This window comes from Prionailurus bengalensis, chromosome D1 (genome assembly GCF_016509475.1).
Source record: "Prionailurus bengalensis isolate Pbe53 chromosome D1, Fcat_Pben_1.1_paternal_pri, whole genome shotgun sequence".
Lineage (NCBI taxonomy): Eukaryota > Metazoa > Chordata > Mammalia > Carnivora > Felidae > Prionailurus > Prionailurus bengalensis.
This window is the reverse complement of record NC_057346.1, coordinates 38,572,420-38,593,965: the sequence shown is the minus strand read 5'-3', so window position 1 is coordinate 38,593,965 and position 21,546 is coordinate 38,572,420. Positions and strand designations below refer to the sequence as shown.

The 21,546-nt window shown below is 37.0% G+C and overlaps 1 protein-coding gene and 1 long non-coding RNA gene across 2 annotated transcripts in view; one reads left to right on the top strand and one right to left on the bottom strand.

Annotated features, from left to right (window-relative positions):
- The window catches only part of SESN3 (sestrin 3), a 74,060-nt gene that overhangs the window by 48,319 nt on the left and 4,195 nt on the right, over window positions 1-21,546 (bottom strand). The gene's annotated exons all lie outside the window — the stretch shown is intronic.
- LOC122483191 lies at window positions 4,098-5,759 on the top strand. The gene is made up of 2 exons (XR_006297325.1): window positions 4,098-5,134; window positions 5,379-5,759. It is a non-coding gene; the product is annotated as an uncharacterized LOC122483191 (long non-coding RNA).

Sequence of the window (21,546 nt, the reverse complement as noted above, 5' to 3'; positions counted from 1 at the left end):
TGCACCCTTCTCTTCTTTATCCTTCTATGTAACTAATTTAACTTAAAAACTAAGGACAACCTCTTCTTTTTTAAAATTTTTTTTTCAACGTTTTTATTTATTTTTGGGACAGAGAGAGACAGAGCATGAACGGGGGAGGGGCAGAGAGAGAGGGTGACACAGACTCGGAAACAGGCTCCAGGCTCCGAGCCATCAGCCCAGAGCCTGACGTGGGGCTCGAACTCACGGACCGTGAGATCGTGACCTGGCTGAAGTCGGACGCTTAACCGACTGCGCCACCCAGGCGCCCCAAGGACAACCTCTTCTTAAGGCTTGAGTGTTAGTAGACGAAATCCCTAGTGTTTTAGTTAACTCAAAATAAAGATGATTCATATGATCTAAGCTTTACTAATTTTTAAGCACTAAAAAGACATAGACTAGGAACCAGAGTATTGCACTGGACATTCCAAGTTAAAAACACACATTCAAATCAACCAACCAATCAATCAGTATGCACTACCTGAATTCTTCACTGTTCAATAGCTTACATAATTGCTCTTTCAAGACTATAAAAAGTAGAAAAGCTACCTAAAGGAATTTACAACTAGTTGGTGCGATTAGATATAGGTACCTCAAACAATAATAAACAGAATACTATGTAACTAAATGCTACAGGCAAAATGATACAATGAAAAAGGTATCAACAACCTGAGTTCTCTTCCCTTCTTAAGCACTGAGAGACCTTGATCAGTTTCCAGGGCATCAATTTTCTCATTTGAAAAGTGAAAGAGATGATCTCTAAGGGCCTTTTTGTATTCACATTCTCTGGTTTTACAGAATGCTGTGAGCAACCCTAAATGCCGAAAAAGAGTTTTCAGAAGCAAAATAACCAAAATGCTTTCAAATTACCTTCTCATTGTCTTTATTAGTTTAAAACAAACATTATATTTTAGATAGCCATTTTACTTAATCTATTAATAAGCTGATAAACTCAGATTTTGAATTTTTGGTAAAATTTTATAAAACACTTTATAGAAATATAAATAGAAAATAACCCATTATAGATATACTATATAATTTGCATATTTTTAGAACGGAATGACTTTCACTTTAAACATATCTAAAAACCTTTTTAGTGTTCTACACTCTATGTTCTGTATAAATGATCCAGTTAAGAAAACATACTATACTCTAAAAAAAACCTTAAAACAAAATCTATTTCTTATAAAGATCCATGCTGCTTTATAAGATTAAAAATCTTTATAATCTAGTATTGTAAATGATCTTTCAAAGTCCTCACAGTGATGTATGGTCTTGTTCTCAGATATTTCTATTTAAAAATGTATTGCAGGGGCGCCTGGGTGGCTCAGAAGGTTCAGCACCCAACTTCGGCTCAGGTCATGATCTCACGGTTCGTGAGTTCGAGCCTCGCATCAGGGTGCCGTCAGCACACTGCCTACTTCATATCCTCTGTCCCCCTCTCTCTCTGCCCCTCCCTCACGCACACACACACACACACACACACACACACACACACACACACATAAATAAACATTAAAAAAATATAAATAATGTAGAATTTTAGCTTCACCATTAAGGATGACTCAGTGAGTCCATTTTCCATAACTTATTTTTTAGGGAATTCACATAATCTTAACCAGTCTTCAAATTCAGCTATTTCTTCACTAGAATGCAATTTCCCCAAAATACATTTTCTTCTCTTCTAAAAGAAGAGTCATATGATCATCAGTATGTCAAACAGATACACAACTATCAGAGTGTGTAGGTTGGCTACTAGGTCAAGGTGCCTCCCTCAAATGGCTGGCAGGTGCTAGCTACTGGCTGGGGTGTCATGCTTCTCCTCCACATGGGCTGCTTTGGCCTCCTTCCAGTATGGCAGCTGGGTTCCAAATAGCAGCGTCCAAATGGCAAAGGCTGAAGCTATAGATCTTCCCCATGAGTTTTTATTGATAGCCCTTCAAAGCCTAGTTTTACTTTCTAAAGCAAAGACTTTTAGTCTTCTTAGTTGCACCCCAGACTATCTTTGCTCCAAGATCGGTGTATTAGAGTGGGAACAATTCAGTTCCTTCAGCACAAGTGGTACCAAGACCTAAAGACTAAGTTCACAAAGTACATTTCTAAGCCAATAGAACTAGTCCAGTGATAATTTTTAGAGGATTTAAAGACTAATCAAATGCTGGGGCACCTAGCTGGCTCAGTAGGTTAAGTGTCCAACTTCAGCTCAGGTCATGATCTTGTGGCTCATGGCTCATGAGTTCAAGCCCTGTGTCAGGCTCCATGCTGACAGCTCAGGGCCTGAAGCTTGCTTTGGATTCTCTCTCTCCCTCTCTCTCTGCCCTTCCCCCTGCTTGTGCTCCATCTCTCTCTCTCTCTCTCTCTCTCTCTCTCTCTCTCAAAAATAAACATTTAAAACTAAAGACGAATCAAATGGTGATTTTAAATTATGATCAAGAGCAGAAGTGAACTTAGCCAAAGTTAAATCACTCTTGCCCATGTGACTAAAATTATTTTTAATAACAGTCTGATTAGACATGTGATTATTTAACCAGCAAGATTTAGTTGGTAAATATTTTTACATACTTTAACACACTAAACAGGCTCTTGCATTTCAGATAGCCAATAATTTCTTTTGTATTTTGTTAATGTTATTACTTGATCTTAGAGAAAAGCATGGAAGTTTCAAATAAGAATGTTACATGGAACTGAGGGCATGGTTTAAGTTCCTTCAGAAGTACCGAAGTCACATTTATTTCTATAGTGGCAAAACACAAAATACAGATTCTTCAGTCTTGAATGGTAATATTCTACAACATTATAAGGCTTTGGTGTCCTTCTCCACAAAAGCTAACAAACTCTTTTCCCCAGAAAATGTGTTTTGTCTAATTTGGAGAACGATAGTGCTTTGCTTATTACAAAAAGATAAACCAGTGTTTCAAAAAATACACATTTCCCCAGAGAAAAAGAAAAGTAATACATTATAACGGTAACACGGTAGCATCCAAGCAGCAGGTAAATATTTAATCTCTTCAAACCTCAATTTATTCTTTCATAAAGTAAGGATTGTATCTCAACTTTGTGAGATTGTTATGAAAATGGAATGAGATAAGGTATGAAGAAAAAGCCCAGTACTGGGTCAGGAATATAGTGGGCATAAAATGAAAAGTAGCCCTATATTCAAATTTTAGATAGAATTTCTGATACGATTTACTAATTTCCCTTCATTCTGGATTATGTTTTCCTAAGACCTTCCTGCATTAAGAAATGCATTAGCTTATTGTTAGTACTACATCCTCCCACCCCATTTTTGAATTACAAAGCAGTGGAAAGAGGATGATGGGAAATCGGATGGAAAGCTCTAACACCAGATGAGTATGGGTGGAACTCATAACACTGGTTATGAGCACTGAGGAAAAGGGCAGATGTTCGAGGTACGTGTGTTTCCGGTATTCCTAGGTAGGTCAGATCAGATGGGTGTACTTTTCTGAATTTACCTCGTGTTTCTCACAGATGAAACTGCACAAAGCAAATACAAAATTCACCGTTATGCTCAAATCCTTCCCTAACCCATCAATTGGAACAGATTTGCAGAAGTGTTCTAGAAGAACTGACAGCATGTTGCATTCCAACACTGTATCACTTAAACACAAGTCTTATTGGGGCGCTTGGGTAGCTCAGTCAGTTAAGCAGCTGACTGTTGGTTTTAGTTCAGGTCATGATCTCACAGTTCCTCAGTTCAAGCCCCGCAAGGGATTCTCTCTTCCTCTCCCTCTGCCCCTTCCCTCCTACCCTGCCCCCCCCCACCCCGCTCTCAAAAGTAAATACACTTAAAAAAAAAAAAAAACAAGGAAGACTAAAGAAATTTATTATCATCATCCCACTATCCCAGACTCAAGACTCTTTAACACATCGAAGTTAAATTGTTTCATGTAAAAAAAGTTAACTTGACAAAGTTCACAGGCAAGATGAAGGGAATGAGAGGAACTCAAATGTGGAAAATTTGCCTTTAAATATGTCATATAGTTTATTATAAATAATGCTCTATAAAAATATTTATCTTCCTTACATCAAAGATTTGGTCCTATTTTTTTTTTAAGAACAAAAACAGTTAATTTAGGCAATTTATAATTAGATTTGCATTATTTGAAAACCAAACTCACAGGAAAAGATGACCAACTGTATCAAGAATATTGAGATGCCCTGACACCAGCAGAGTAAAAAAATACGATATATATCTCAGATAATAACCAATTACTTCTTGGTGTATAATAAAGTATGTTTATAAAACAACAGGGACAATCAAGTGACAAATCAAGTCTGTAAATTCTAAGGTTGTAATCAAGCAAACCAGCAAAATTTCTATCAACCAAAAGGTATCTTACCTATTTATCAAAAATATAACTTACTCATAGAAATACTAGCCTTTAGAAATGAAGACCAGTAGACCATTCCCTCTATGTTAGATAAAATAAAATCTAAATTATCTTACTATTTTTCTGCTTTCAAAGGCTCTCTGAAGAAGAAACCAAACTATCACCTCTCTTCATAAGAACTACGTGTAGCAATTCTCAATCAAGAAATGCAAATATATTGAAGTATACTAGAGTTTATAGACTTATGAAAAGAAATGAAATAAAATCATCAGGGCACTTAGATGAAAACTCGTTGGCAATTAGTAATAAAAATGCCGAGTTAGTTCATTTCTATACGCTTTTCTTTTCGGATACTGAGAATTTCCATCTAGGTTGAGGGAAAGCAAACGTACAAGAAAATAGTTGAGGGCATGGTTGTCATAGTTTTAAGCAAGTTACCTGGTGTACCTGGTAACTTCATCCCATGAAATGGGGCTAATACTAGTACCTACCTGAAAGGGTAGTATGGCGTGAACTCTAAAATTAAGGCTCAATATCATGTGCTGCCTTGACATCTAATAAAACGAGGAGGATCTCAAATAGCCTAACTACAAAGTCCTATCCTTACACTGTTCACCATGGATAAGGTCCCCGGGCCAAACAACTCTCCTCACCAATGGACCAGGTACAATTCCTGCTTATTCCCGAGTAGAAGGTTTCAGTTCCCTATCAGCCAATGGAATTATTCAAATAAGCCAATCACAGATTCCCACAGGAGCCAGGGGGTATTTTAACCTCTTGATACGACAAAAGCCTTTTTCCCCACAGACCGTGGTCATTCACTCCTGAACACAACCGCCATGTGGCCCTGTGTGACGTGCAGTGTTTTCTTCCCTTGGACTGTGAGTATACATAACAGACTGCTCATCTCATCTGTCCAATGTTTTGTGTGTCTGGCCATCGCCATGACCCAGAGTTGGGAATCTCTCCCTCACCTAAGGGGTAAATAGCAAGCTATTAAACAGGTAGTGAGAAAAATTATATGAGTGAATGAATGAATACCTGTAAACTGCTTAAAACAGTGCCATATTACCAACTACATATTTGCTGTTATTGGAATTAGGCAACACTGAGTTCTCAGAGCACCATGTAACTAGTCAAAATGTTTAAACATTATCAAACAAGTTAAAGGAGAGATTTATAGCACAGACTGGATTTACAAAACTATTAATTGGCTCACAGTAGTCCTTTAACTCAATATTTTGCTCAACAAATGACCCAGACAATTAAGAATGGAAAACGGAATTGGAAAATACGGCCACTTAAGTGAGAAACCCTCATTAACAAAATAATTGGTTATAGATACTCCTTACTGAGTGATGATCATTTTCAAAAATTAAAATTTAGATTTAAAAAAATCATTAAAAATAGTCACCAAGATCACATCATTCTGCCTTGAAAATTTTTAAAAAGTATTTAATATTTAACTATCCTTTTCCACACATTGTATTTAGACGATCGACATTTTATTCACGCCTTCGCAATTGCTAAAGACAAGTAATAATTGATAAATATCTATAAAACGCCAAAATAATATATGTTTTCCATTTTTACCTTCTTTCATAGTTATCTAGAAAATATATTTCTCTCCAACCACACAGTAAGCTCTCTGAAACCTAGGTTATACTATGCATACCCTCTTATTCTTCAAAAATGCTGGAATATAATTATTAATTAACTAAATTATTCATAAAGTAACCACCTATTCCTATCTTCAGGTCCTAATAAGTAACACCTCTAGATTAATAGATGGTGTTCGAATTAAAAATTGATAAATTCCTGGAATTTATACAGTAAGTCTTATCTACCACATGGTATAAAGGCAAAACAATACAACTATAGCTATCTTTTGAATTCAAAATTAAAGAGAAAAACTAATTTTCTGTTTAAATATTAGTAACGACATCAGGTTCCTCAAGAGAAATCCTGGAATAACTAATATGATAACAGAGAGCTACAATACCTTCATTCCTTTCCAGATTGTGTACATCTATGCCTACATATCTGAGTCCTTATTAACCACCTACACACACATTATTATTCCCTTGGCAATTTACCCACAGCTACTATGGATATCTATTAAATCTATGAGCTTTTGTTTTTGTCTCAATGGGCCTTTAATTTACCATCTCATTTGGATTTACTCTCGGCACTATCCTGCCATTAAATTATTTGTTCAACTTATTATTTCAAAATAGTAATAGCTCTTAAAATTTTGTGAAATACGTGTTTACTGTTAAAACAAACGAAGGACAATGAAGGGAAGTAAAAGATAAAAAAAGAATTTCCAGTAATCCCATCACAGAGGAATTGATACTATTAATTTTGGAGTCTAACTCTTCTGTATCTCTTTACCTTTTTGAAAATGAAAATGAAAAATAAATAAATAAATATGAAAAACTTCACATCCTGGAAAAAAAAAAAAGTCTTTTCCACTCAGCAACCTGTTATAGACATCAGTTCACTTCAATACATAGATCTAATCCTAAGAGCTGCCCAGTATTCCACTGCATTTATGTCGCGTGTTTGTTTCATGAATTCCCTTGTTAAAAGTAACCTTAGACTATTAAGCATTTAATGATGATACTTTAAAGGTAAGACATGATTCAACTGGAAATTAACCCTATACTGAGATAAGGCTTAGTCAAGAAGGAAATATAGAAAAGACGAAAGATTACAAATGATAATGTGGTCTCATTCTTTAGCCCCTAGGATACAGTACGCTCACTGACCTTTACTGAAAGCTGGGTGGCCCAACCAAAGTTTTGCCTCTTAAGTGGGTATAGATGCGAGAAGGAACAAGGAAGGCAGGCAGGTTGCCAGGACAGTCTTTTAAACAGAACTGATCCAGAGACTCATAATTATAGGAAGCAGTTAGGGGGGAAACATAAGCATAAAGTGTTGATTTGTAATCTTGTCATTGCTTCCAGTGTTCCCCAGAGAACTCTATTTCAATATAATGAAGAACGACCCATAACTCAGTATTTTTATTCTTCATGAGAATAAAATTACAACTAAAGCTAGGCAACCCCCCTCCCCCGCCTTTCTTTTTTCACAGACAGGGGTCCCAATCCTAAACATACATCTGAGCTTCTCCAGTTTTCCATTAATCTGAAGATAATGATTATCACTCATTAATTAAGAGAAGGAATTGTGTAGCATTTTGAAATGCTCAGATAAAAAGTGCTATGTAAAAAAAAAAGAGATATGCTAGCTTAATCAGACATGCAATAACTGACAGGAAATATTCTCATACCTCACTTTCGCTGCACTGCTATTTTAGACCATGAAAATGCCTCTCTAAATTTCCTTTTTTATGAGTCTCAAAGTCAAAAGCTGACTGCCCATTGCCATGGAGACAGTTCTATTTAAGGTACTATATTAGTCCTTTCCTCACAGAAGGATAGAAAAGTGGTCAATACAAACGCATCACTCTCCATGGGTTAGAATCAAGTAATTACATATGCTTCTGGGCAGCTAACACATAAGGGAATTTGGGAGTGGGGGGCAATTTAGTACAATCCATTATTTTTCCTCAGTTAGATCAACACAGGTTAGATTTTACTACTCAGAGAGAGACAATAAGAGAAAAATTCCCATGACCTCGAAATTATAAGCAACCAAATAAGAAAATAAAATTATTCATATTCACTATCCTGGACAGAACTGCAACTAGCCAAAACACTGTTTCCTTTCAAAGAGCAATTTTTTATCCTTTTGATTTATATAGAGCCCACATATAATAAATAGTGCTTAAGTTTCCTTTGTGTTACTTTTCAGACTTCCTGATTCAGCTTTCTGACACCCTGTGTGTAACTGAACAGTAAGCTACCAGTTTACAGGTAAAAAAGAATATCCGTAGTTTCCGTGCATATTTAAATTTGCCTAAAAGACTCAAAACAATACACAAACAAATAAACAAACAAAAAAAACCCCATCTTTCGATCCTAAACCTGTCTTCAGGACAAATAGTGTCACTTCTCCTTCTGTTTAAGAAAAACAAAATGTCCAGTATAATCTTCTCCACAAAAGCTTAAAACATCAATCTTCTGTGAAATAAAAATAATCTAAGATGGTGAGGCCCAGCAAAGTCTATCAATGCTGGTGCTAAAACACTTATTTCTATGTAAACAAGCAATTCCAAAAGATATTTTCATTTGATTTCAGTCATAAAATAGCTTCCAAAACCCAACTCTCTTTTTTTCCTGAAGCTAAACTTCAGAATCCAGCAACAATAGAATATGACATTAGATTTCTTCAGGTGAGAGCATATTGTACCAGATGGTCTCAAATCTGCAACTATATTTTTTAAACAGGCAAAGGAATCCTTCTGATTCTGGAGCTGGTCCTACTTTTACTACCTATAAAGAGTAGGGATTTAGTATTGATTTAATCTGAAACAATTTCCTCTTTTCACCGTATTTCTCAATTAATAATACATACTGAAAATAAAAGGGACACACACAATTCTGATTTGTATAAGCATTAGGTTAATGACCATAGACCAGAGGTTCGCAATCCTTAAGAGTACATCAGGATCACCTGGAGGGATTGCTAAACCACGGATGGACAGACCTCACCTCCAACGTTCCTGATTCAGCAGCTCTGGAGTGGGTTCCAAAATAGTGCATTTCTAGCAATCTCCCAGGTGATGCTGATGCTGCTGGTTCCAGGACCACACTTCAAGAACCATTGTCCTAGACATTAAACAAGCTTACTAACTTACAGACTTGTTATTCTGTTAATAAATGACTTCAACCCAAGTGAACCATTTTAAATAAAACAATAGCTTCAGTCTGGGGGTGGAAGGGGAGAATCAATCCTAGCAATTTGGAAAGGATATTACTTCAATCAAAACCAAATTAATTCCTAAAACTTGCTATCCAGTGGTCAGGTCACTGCTGGGGTTGCAATGACATTCAGGAAAACCCACCCTTGCCCATCAGAAAATGGCTTGTGTCTCCCGTGAATCAACTAACTGGTCTTGAAAAGCAACTATCTGCTATAAACTTGTGCAAAGGTACTTAGTTAGTATTTGAATGTAAATTTCTTTTAGCAACAACTGTAAACCAATTATGCATTACATATGTTCCAGAAAAGGTATGTAGCAAGTTTCTGTGAGTCCAGTCTAGCCTTCCCACGGACTTCCATTTTCATTTTAGAAATCCTTTATCTTGAATTGACTGATCTACAACTGGCAGCACACTGCATTTTGGTTTTCAAGTGTTCCACGGCTCTGTAAAATAGTTAATCATCCAGAAACACTAAAAGGCATTAAAATGACTATAACGATCGAATAAAAAGAAACGGACTTTTACGGTCACAATATCCTCCTCTACTATTTTATGGTCATGAAATGCATACCTGTTACTGACAAAGTGAGGGACAAGCCAGAAGTATGAGAGGACAAACTACTTCAATTTTTCACATCAGAGTACCTTTCATAAATGCGAACACAGTGGTTTATTAAAAGCTACAATTGTTGAATGAAGTCACGACAGGTTCAAATTTTAGTGGCCCTCGGCAACAAAAGATGCAACACCTGCCAGTGCTTTGATGGCAGGATTCTGAGTTTCTTACTCAGTTTTTAAAAAATTCAACTGCTGCTATAAATATCTGCGGTGAAATGGAGTGATCATCAAGGTACTCGTTAGTTATCAATTCTTTCCATTTGCCGTTGTGACAAATATGTTCTCTGCAATAGCTTTAATAAAGGCCATTCGTAAAGGAAACAAAAGAAAAAGGCACTGATGTACTTACCTTTAAAAGCTTACCATCAATTAAAAGTAAAATATTTTCCATTAATGGCTGCTTTTACATCACAGGATTAGTTTTTTACTTTTTTATTAAAAGAATTTTTTTAATGTTTTTATTTATTCTTGAAGGAGAGAGACAGACAGAGCATGAGTGGGGGAGGAGCAGAGAGAGAGGGAGACACAGAATTCGAAGCAGGCTCCAGGCTCTAAGCTATCAGCACAGAGCCCGATGCGGGGCTCGAACACACAAACTGAGATCATGACCTGAGCCGAAGCTGGAAGCTCAATCGACTGAGCCACCCAGGAGCCCCAGACAGGATTTGTTTTTTAAAAAAACCAAGTGCATCAGTCCTAAAGTGTATATAGAACCACAAAAGATTCCAAACAGCCAAAGCTATCTTGAGAAAAAAAGCAAAGATCATACTCCCTGACATCATACATTACAAAGCTATAGTAATCAAAATAGTACAGTACTGGCAAACAAACAAACAAAAAAAAACAGATACATAGATCAACAGAACAGAATAGAGGACCCAGAAATAAACCCAAGCATATGTGGTCAATTAATTTAAGACAAAGGAGGCAAGGACATTCAACAGGGAAGGGCAATCTCTTCAATAATTTGTTGGGAAAATTGGACGGTCACATACAAAAGAATGAAACTGATCACTATCTTAACCCATATACAAAAGTTGGCTCAAAATGAAGACTTGAATGTAAAATGAGAAACATGTAATTCCTAGAAGAAAACAAGGGCGGTAAGCTCCTGGACATCATTCTTGGTGTTTTTGTGTTTGTTTGTTTGTTTGTTTATCTGACTCCAAAGGCAAAGGGAACAAGAGCAAAAATGGTACTACATCAAACTAAAAAGCTTCTGCACAGCAAGGAAACCATCAATAAAATAAAAAAGCAACTACCAAATGGGAGAAAATATTTGCAAATCATGTATCTGAGGAGTTAATATTGAAAACATATAAAGAACTCATACGATGACAAAAAAAAAAACCACCAAAAAATCCAAATTAAAAAATGGGCAGAGGATCTAAATAGACATTTTTCCAAAGACATCCAGATGGCCAATACGCACATGAAAAGATGCTAAACATCACTAATCATCAGGGAAATGCAAATCAAAACCGCAATGAGATATCTCACACCTGTCAGAATGGCTATTATCAAAAGGACAAGGAATAACAAGTGTCAGTGAGGATGTGAAGAAAAGGGAGGCTTTGTGTCCTACTGGTGGGAATGTAAAGTGGTTAACAGCCACTATGGATGAAAAAGTATGGAGGCTCCTCAATTGAAAATAGAACTACCATACGATTCAGCAATTCCACTTCTGGGTATTTATCATAAGAGAACAAAAAGACTAATCTAAAAAGATATATACACCTCTATGTTCACTGCAGCATTATTTACAACAGCCAAGATATGGAAACAACCTAAACGCCCATCAATGGATGAATGGACAAAGATGTGATATATACACACAATGGTATACCACCCAGCCATGGGGGGAAAAAATGAAATCTTGTCATTTACAACAACAAGGATAGACCTTGATGGTATTATGCTATGTGAAATAAGTCAGACAGGGAAAGACAAACACTGTATGGTTTCACTTACCTGTGAAAATCTAAAAAAATAAAGGAATGCACAGGACAAAATCAAACTCATCGATACCAAGAATGGATTGGTGGAAAGGGGAGATATAGAGGGAAGGAAAGATATAGAGGGGTGGGCAAAATTGGTGAAGGGGATCAAGAGGCACAAATTTCCACGTATAAAATAAGTAAGTAGTGGGGATGTAATATACAGCATGGTGACTACAGTCAACAACACCGTATAGCCAAATTGAAAGTTTCAAAGAAAGTAAATCTTAAAGGTTCTCATCACAAGAGAAAAACTTTGAAACTCCGTATGGTGCTGGGTGGTAACTAGACATACTGTGGTCATCATTTTGCAATGCATATAAACATCTAATCATTATGCTGTATACCTGAAACTAACATAATGTACGTCAATTATACTTAAAACCAAGTGCATCAGATTAGTGGTTACTTCATAACATAAAATAGTCAACCATATCAATACTTGGGTTAGGCACATTTATTTCTCCCACGTATAACCATAACAATATGCAATCATAACAAGGGTTGGTCAAAAGAACTCCCTATCAGATCTCGTTTGAAGCACACAATATTAACATGCATAGCTGTCGATCTTCATTTCAATGAAAATTCTGGACTGAACAGGGTCTAAATCTTGTACTTTGTACCAACTGCGTCATTGCTTTGGATATCATTAGATCTCAACCACGGAAAAACATCATATACTCATGCTTTTACGAATGTTCAACCCTGATAAACGGTGCCACATTTTACTCACTGACTAAATGCTCAGTGTGAAATTTTCAAAGCTCACTGTCCTAAAAAGTATTCTGGATAATTAATGGTTTTCCATTTTTATAAAGTATTGACAGCCATCACGTCTGCTCGCTGGAGGTGGGGTTTGTCTCCACTGCATCACCCTCCCCTCACACACACTGCCCACATCAACGCTCATACATCTCTGCATTCAGGTACTACCTCTGTCGGGTCTGGAGTGTGTGTTTTTTTTCCTTTACCAGATGACACATTTCTTGACTGCCACTGTGATAATGTTGGTGGAGGAAGGTAGTTAGGGAATTAGGACTTTAATGGAATAAGACAATGAGTTCAACAGTTTAAAACTTACTACAGAAAAAGTACTAAGCTTCTTGCCTTGCCTAGCTGCAGTCCTAAGAAATATCTATGGAACTATCATATGCCCGCTCCACCCAAGACCTCAAAGACAATATGAATGACACAGCTCTGCAGTCCTAACTGGGGACTCTGACCAGCACAAAATACATTCGGACTCTTAAGAAACTAGTTTTGCACTATGGCCTATCAATCCAAACCAGTCGTATAAATTAGGTTTTGCAAAACTCTCAAAAAAGTAACCATAATTACAATGCAAAGCTCTGTAATACATACCGGTTCTGCTACTGAAAATCAAACAAGGTGTGAAAAGGTGTTACTTCCAAAGAGGTGAAAAAGCACTCTGTGTTTATAAGTGCTCAATGGCCTGACATGTGGGCTTTCTAGGGTGTTTAGTAACTACAGATTTTTATAAGTTTTACTTTGGATCCGTCCTAACTTATCCAGGTACTAAATAGACAGGTCATTCCAATTAGATGTTTTTGGGACAGAGAGAGACAGAGCATGAACGGGGGAGGGGCAGAGAGAGAGGGAGACACAGAATCGGAAACAGGCTCCAGGATCTGAGCCATCAGCCCAGAGCCCGACGAGGGGCTCGAACTCACGGACCGCGAGATCGTGACCTGGCTGAAGTCGGACGCTTAACCGACTGCGCCACCCGGGCGCCCCATCAATTAGATGTTTTTATAAATGCAGTGTTTATTACAGAGTGGCATTTGATTAGTTTTATACAGTTAGAATGACACATTTTTTTTAAATAGGTACTATTACCTATTACATATTACCTATGTTAGTATGAGCTGGCACACCTCAGAAGATGCCAAATTCCTTGCGCCGTCTTTTACACCTGGAGGTCAGCAAGCTAGCCTGCGGGCTAAACCCAGCCCGCTGTCTCTTTTTGTGCTGCCTGGGTTTTACATTTTTAAATAATTGAAAAAAAAAAACCCACAAAAGAATATTCATGACATGTGAAAATAATATAAAGTTAAAACTGCAGTGTCCATAAACAAAGTTTTATTGGTACAAAACCATCCATTCTGTAATGGGTTATCTACTGCTCTCGCAACACCGGCACAGAGCTGAGTAGCTGTCACACAGACAACTACTTTAGGCCTTACTTTAGGCTCGCAAACCTAAACTGTTTACTAGCTAGTCCTTTACAGAAAAAAAAATCTGCCAAACACTGTTCTATACCATCTGTCAAATGAGGAGCATAATCTTGAAGTTCTCTTTATGAGATCCAGATGTATGCTGCAACTCATGACACTGCTTAGGCAAGAGCCCTGATGTCCTTGCTGTCGGTGCGTTCAGTACCTAAGAGGTAGGAGCTGAATTAATAAATATAACAGACATTCATACAGTATGCAAGTGGTGTATAAATGCTAACAGCCTTTACATTCCTTGACTGCTTAAGAGTATGAAGGCCATGAAGGGGTAATAACATTGAGATGTAGAATAAGCATAAAAGGGCAATGTATATATTTTTGCCAAAAGAGAGAATTGTTTCTACATTCTTATTTACCTAAACATGTACTGTCCCTCACTCTAAAGGCACTAAATACTAAGTAGTTCTCTTGCATAAAAGAACACTTGCAAATTCATGCTAATCTTGGGTGTTCAACCATGCACTTTGCCTCAAGAATATTAAAACCTAGACCTTGTAGTTATCTTAATAGTTACATAATACAAAACAATATCTTAGAAGATTATTAACTATATAGGTCATACTGTATTTCAAAAACTAAGACTACAACAAATATTCTTTACCCCACCTGAAAATTCACTAATTTCAACTAATACACAAAAATGTTTATGTAAAATAAAAGAAATTGAATATTACTTGGGGTTTAGTGCTAAGGTACCATTAGCTTAGGTGATTTTTGTTTTAATTCTCTTTTGCTGAGGTAAATTGGCTGGGTTTGTGTTCTTTATCGTTTTATACCCCAAAAAATAAGATATGCAAGTTAAATTCCTAACTTCATATAAAAAGGAAACTCACTGAGGAATTAATATTGATTTTCTTGGGGCACCTGGGTTGTTCAGTTGGTTAAGTGCCCAACTCTTGGTTTTGGCTCAGGTCATGATCTCACCGTTTGTGGGTTTGAGACCCACGTCTGGCTCTGTGCTGACAGTGTGGAGCCTGCTTGGGATTCTCTCTCTCCCTCTCTCTACCTCGCCCCTGCTCATGCTCTCTCTCTCAAAATAAATAAAAATTATTATTTAAAAAAATAATAAAAATAAAATAAAATTGATTTTCATTTATATTACCTTAAAGACAAAATGGGTAGTAAAAAATATGCCACCCACTGGGGCAGAGCCTTAGTAAACACAAAGCACCCAAGGATAAGCCAGCCTGATGCTGGGCCCTTGGTTATCCCAACACCTGATTATCACCCAATTTTTATCCCCTTCTTTTCAACTGTTACGTGAATATTGGATAGAGCTGCATTAACAGAATTTTCTATTGGATAGAGATGCATTAACAGAATTAGACACGATAACCAAACATATTCCCAGAATGAACATACTAAAAACTATTCTTTTGTCAAAATCGCTTACCCTTTTTTTTAGTGTTAAGCATACCAAAGTTAGGGAAGCCTCCAGTGAAGCAGTTACTTAGATTTTGGAGTGTATTTTCCCTTGGGAACAATGTTCCACCTAGTGGCTAGGTTTCCAAGATAATCAGTAAATGCCTATTGAGTATACCGGTAATATTCATAGTGCTTAACTAGGAATCTTTTTGTGTTGCTATGGAAAACTCTCGAGAGTTCTAATTTACGAATAGCAGAACTGCCATCTTCCCACAAACTCTTCTCCCTAACATACACCTTTGGTAAGACTGGAAACTCTTCTGTAAGTCTTCTGTGGACGTAGAACACAGAATGCAGGTGGGGAAGCCAGTGGAAGGACAGCAGTCCCAGGGGCTCTCTGTTTCCTTTTACCATCATTTTTGCCTTACCACAGAAAGCCAAAATGAATGGTGGAAATGAGCATTCACATGATCTCTTATCTTCATAAATAACTCTTTTTTACCCAAAGAGATTACCGAAAGCTGAGAACATTTCTTAGGGGTCCTATTCAAAAGACAAAACACTTAAAATATTTTTAGACAGTGTCCCTTGTCAGATATTTCAACAGTACTGAGTGAATCGACGTTACCGAACTAATGAATGACTGATTGGCTAAAGAAATAGGTCACAGTTTGCTGGAAAATTAGGAAAAATGTATCCTGGGATTAGGAAGACTGGTAAGATAATTAACAACAGATTTATAGAAAGAGAGCTAACTAGATGGGGCAAAACTGTCAATGAGAACTTCAATTTATTTCTCAATCAATTTAATCTTTTAGAGAAATTTGCATTTCTAATGTAAAAATAAACTAGTAGAAAATATCTGAATTTGAAATCACTCTTAGTAATCTCTTAAGTAATCAAGTCCTGTTAAGTTTCATTAATTTTATGTCTTGTACGAGTCGTTCACATAAAGAAAATGTGGAATGTAAGGAAATACAGTGCTTATACATGTATGATGAGCCAGGCTTTGGAGTTAGACCTGTTTTGGTACTATGATCTTAATCAAGTAACTAAAGCTCTCTGAGCCCTAATCTCTTCATAAAATGTGAGTAATAATTCTTTATAGGTTCATTGTGATGATTAAATAGGATACATATGCAGGGTTTCAATATTTAGCACAGTCTATGGCACATAGGCGGTATTCAAAAGAAGCTAGTATCGTTTTTGATTTTATAAAATGCATTTCAAAACTAAGAGTTACAATCTCAGATAATTACAATGATCTTCCACAAAATCCAGCTCTAGTTAGCCATGAGGTTAATTTCAGTCTTCTCAATATTCAGCCTCTAGCTACTAGAAAGAGAGATTTCATTTCTTCAGGTGACTAGTTTCATCTTTGCGATAAGGGAGAGGTAAAAATAAAATGTTATCTAGATATGAGAACATATGCCTCCATTACAAGTTGCTATTAATTAGGAAAAAAAGTAAGTCTTACTCAAATATGTATTTTATACCTTAAGAAATCTCTGGTGCAAGAAAGAATATGGCCCTAAATCAGCCATTTTTATACTTGGTCATACTTATGTATATTTGGTATGTTCAATATATTCTTCATGAAATGTAAGGTAGAATGCCTGTTACTCCTTATTAGAAGCTTTGAGCAACAAAATGTCGACCCACCATTAAATATCCGATAATATTGAGGTGCCCCTCAGGAGGCAGTCAATAACCTGGCCCACGGACCAGCAAGTGACTCACTTTTGGGTGGATCTGAAAAGTGAGGGCTAACTAAGGGGCAGTCCAGGCCTAGAACCAATTCTCTGGTTCAGTTACCAAGGGAGTGTGTGCTGGCCAAGAAGATCACAGCTGGCTTGGGAGATTTCCAAAATAGAGGACTTGGGGGAAGTAGAAGAGGAAAAGCCTCAGCCAGGATAATATGTGGAAAGAACCTTAGGAGGTGGCCTACAAAGAATCTTGTAAGTTTGAAGGTATGTCCTAAGTACTCCAAAACTGCTATCCCTTATAAAACACTAGCACTTTCCAGGAGACAGAACAGGTGTCCATATGAAAGCAATAGACATTTTATGCTTCTCAGAAGGACTAATAGCTAACATCAGTGTCCTGACCCTCTTAGTGAACTGACGTGTGTGCTCCCTATCAGAACTCCCTACAGGGGCGCCTGGGTGGCTCAGTCGGTTAAGTGTCCAACTTCAGCTCAGGTCGTGATCTCACACTCCGTGAGTTCGAGCCCCGCGTCGGGCTCTGTGCTGACGGCTCAGAGCCTGGAGCCTGCTTCAGATTCTGTGTCTCCCTCTCTCTCTGCCCCTCCTCTGCTCATGCTCTGTCTCTCTCTGTCTCAAAAATAAATAAAAACATTAAAAAAAAAAGAAAAAAAAAAGAACCTCTTACAACAAGTAGATACTTCATTGAAACATTTCCGTGGTTGCAAAGATGACTTTATCACTAAAATCATCTTTGTTCTGAACTTCTCAATGTGTTCCTCATAAATAGAACAAAATATGACCACAATGAACAGATATATCAGACAAATATCAAACATCTCTTGGAAAAAGAGAAAAGTCTTCATTTTATCAGATTGTATGTATCCAATATAGGTACACCGCCAGTAGTTATAAGAATAATAGATCTTTAAATCAAAATTCTACTTTCCTAAAAATAAACTTTCTATTAACCAGATCCCAAAGAACAGGCAACCTAGTAGCAGAAAGATCTATGTAAATTGTTCATCATGATTTAACGTGTGAAGTGTGATAAATGGACACCATGGCAGTCTTGAGATAGAAGGAAAACAGTTTAAAGATTAGGAAACGCTTTTGAGACATCCTAAGAGTTTTGAAGAAGAATTTCCAAAGACAAGCAGGAATTCTACATGTTAACTATAGATTTTGATGGTATGGGATATGTATTTTTAAACAGTTTATACCACATCTACTTCTTTGTTTAATGTAACTGTGGGACACAGGACTAAACATTTTGGCTTTGCTGTGTATTTACTATATATGGTGAATCCCACCTCCTCCCCCATTCCCACCCCTCCCCCCCAGTGATATCTAAGGACAGTTCAGATACTGGTAGTCATTTACAGGTGTCATCAGATCTAATCAGATAAATAGATCCTTATGCGGGTGCCTTGGGGACCACATTGAACAGATTGTCTGCCATAGCTTGTGTGGACAGGGTAACTGCACCCCCTATACACAAAATAGAAAATGCGCTGTATCTTTGGGGATTGCAGTATTTAGGAACTCCTACATTCAGGGTCGTCCTATCTTCTGTCTACAGTGGTGGTTTTCATTTCTTTATTCTACCCATGCTTGTTATCAGCAGCCTGCACTGATACTTTTCCGATTCTTTCTTGTCTCTTCTTTGGTTGCTTCTCCCACATGTCTCAGCTTTCAAGAAAAAAAAAGGCTAACCCGGCTACTCAGAGCCTTTCTTTCCTTTTCAGCCCCAAACAAACCAATTAGAGCACAATGGACATAATCTTTGGATCTGACCATTCTTCAGTCATTGTGTAGAACTTAGGAGAATATTCCTTCAGAGCCAGAGATGTGTGTTTTCCCCCACCCTGGTTTCTACCAGATGCTCACAAAAAGTAAAGATCACTTCTAGTCAGCCTCAGTCTCACTATGGTAGTAGAGAAGCGTTTAGAATGTCACTGAAAAGGTGCCAGGCAGCATATGTAAGTCATCCCCACACAAAATAGAGGTGATGAGATGGCCTTATCCACATTTTCTGTCAGTGGTATTAGCCTCTTATTTTCCCCCATAGACTCCTGAGAATTACATTTATATGTACCATACATTTATATGAACTCTGACTCAGCAGTTCTCAAATGTTTTGGTCTCAGAATTCCTTCACTCTTAAAAATTACTGAGAATGCCGAACAGCTTTTGTTGATGTGTGGGTTATAACTGTCAATATTTACCGTATTAGAAGTTAAAACTGAGAAAATGTTAAATGTTAGTTCCCTTAAAATAATAAAACCATTACATGTTAACATAAGGCACGTATTTTTACGAAAATAACTTTATTTTCCAAAACAAAAAAACAGCGAGCAGAGTGACATTTACGTTTGTGCAAATCTCTTTAGTGTCTGTTTAATATAAGACAGCTGAATTTCATGGCTGATTCTGCATGCAATCTGTTGCGATGTTTTGACTGAAGTATGTGAGGAAAATCTGGCCTGACACAGATAAGAAGTTGAGAAATGAAAGAGTTAACTGTGAGTCGTCTTCTTTGATAGCACACCAAAACTCCACAAGCAGAGCTCCTTGTTAGTTACAATGTGGGATCTGAAACCCTATCAGTAAACTTAACTTTCTATACCCTCATATAGGAAAATCCATTCGTCTAGCTTGCACTTTTAATGGCTCTATTACCCAGGCATGATGTTGATAAATATTTGCTCCAAAATACAAAAAGCGATCCTGAAAATTCAGGAACACCTGACAACATTCATTGCTAGTAATAAAAAGAATGGTCAGACGGAGAGTTTGTGGGGACCTACAGGCACTCACAGAGGCGGAGGCTGGAAGTGAGGACACTCCCTGGCAGCTTCAATACTGCAGGGGACAATTAGAATACAGTTTTATTATAGAAGCAGTTCTAAGAATTAAATGGACTTTTTATGACAGAGGTCATGGCACTTAAATTTTCTGTTTGTGAGAAACAGCTGACATCATGTGAAAGCACTCTAAAAACTGTGAAAGTCTAGGCAAACTGAAGTTACAACCCAATAGTTTCAAAAGGGAAAAAAAGGGAGAAGGGAGAAGATGAAAAGACTAAGAAACCTTTACTCCCGTAACTCTTCTCCTAAATTAGATTTATTAAACATTCTTTGCTTAACCCAGCTGGATTTTCCCCAGCTTGTATTAAATATGATCATCTCTGACTCGTAGTCTTTTCAAACTAAATGCTAATTCCCCTCATCTGCTGAAGTGCCCAAAAGGCAATTTCATTTTATTTAATTATTGGAAAAAATGAAAGCAGCGCTCACCGGCTCGCTCTGTTTAAGAGGGGGTGGGGTAGGTACAAATAGAAATATGCAAATCAAAACTCTGTATGTTGCAGAATATCTTTACTTCTCATTTATAGACCATAATTAAAAAGGACGGAAAAGTGAAGACTAACCAAATCACTCAGTATGTATTGAAATAGATTGAAATTGATTGCCACGACTCACAAAGAACTACAGTCTTCTGGGAACATGTTTTTCTTAGATTTATAGTTGTACTTTATGGTTTACAAAGTACTCGAACGCACATTACCTCTCCTGAGCTACGCAGCAACCCCTAAGTCAAGTAGAGATTATCTACATTTTGCAGAGGAAGCTAGCCTTCCAGGAATTTAATTTGCCCCACATTACAAGACCTACCTATGAGTACATCTTGTGGCTTCCAGCATCACTACTTTAGCAGTTACGTTTTGGCAGTTTACGTATTGGGTGGTGGGGAGGTGGGAGAAAGCAGCAGAATCCCTTTGACAAATGAACTTTCAATTGAAACTGAACTATGAAACATATAAACATACAAAACAATGGATTTTAATATGCTTCAGCTATAAAGTAACAACTACTGATAACAATACCTTTGCATTCTCACAAGTAAAAGTATGAACAGATATGTGCAGGGAGGATTTTTTTTTTTTTTTTGAAGGCCAAAGCCTTCGTAATCAATGACAATCTCTCCTATCAATATCATATTAACAAAAAAGTTCAAATACGTGCACAAAGGTAGCGGAACAAGTTTTAATTCAAGGCCTGCACAAGAATAGTCCTGTAACAAAAGATAACTTTGATAACAACTTGTTAAAATTTGGGAACACATATTTTTGGGTAGCTGTATTTTTAAGTTCTAACTTAAAAATAATTTTAAAGGTACTGGAAAATGTAATCCAACTCATGCATTTATGAACACTGACGCCTCTTAGGGCTCCCTGAAAAGCAGTGTGAAAACCACTGCATAATGGTTTGCTGTCATAAATTCACTGCTTAATCTCCACCTAGTTCAGTTAAGATAAAATAAAAACTGTTATTTTTTTTTTAATTATTTTTTTTTCAACGTTTATTTTTTTATTTTTGGGACAGAGAGAGACAGAGCATGAA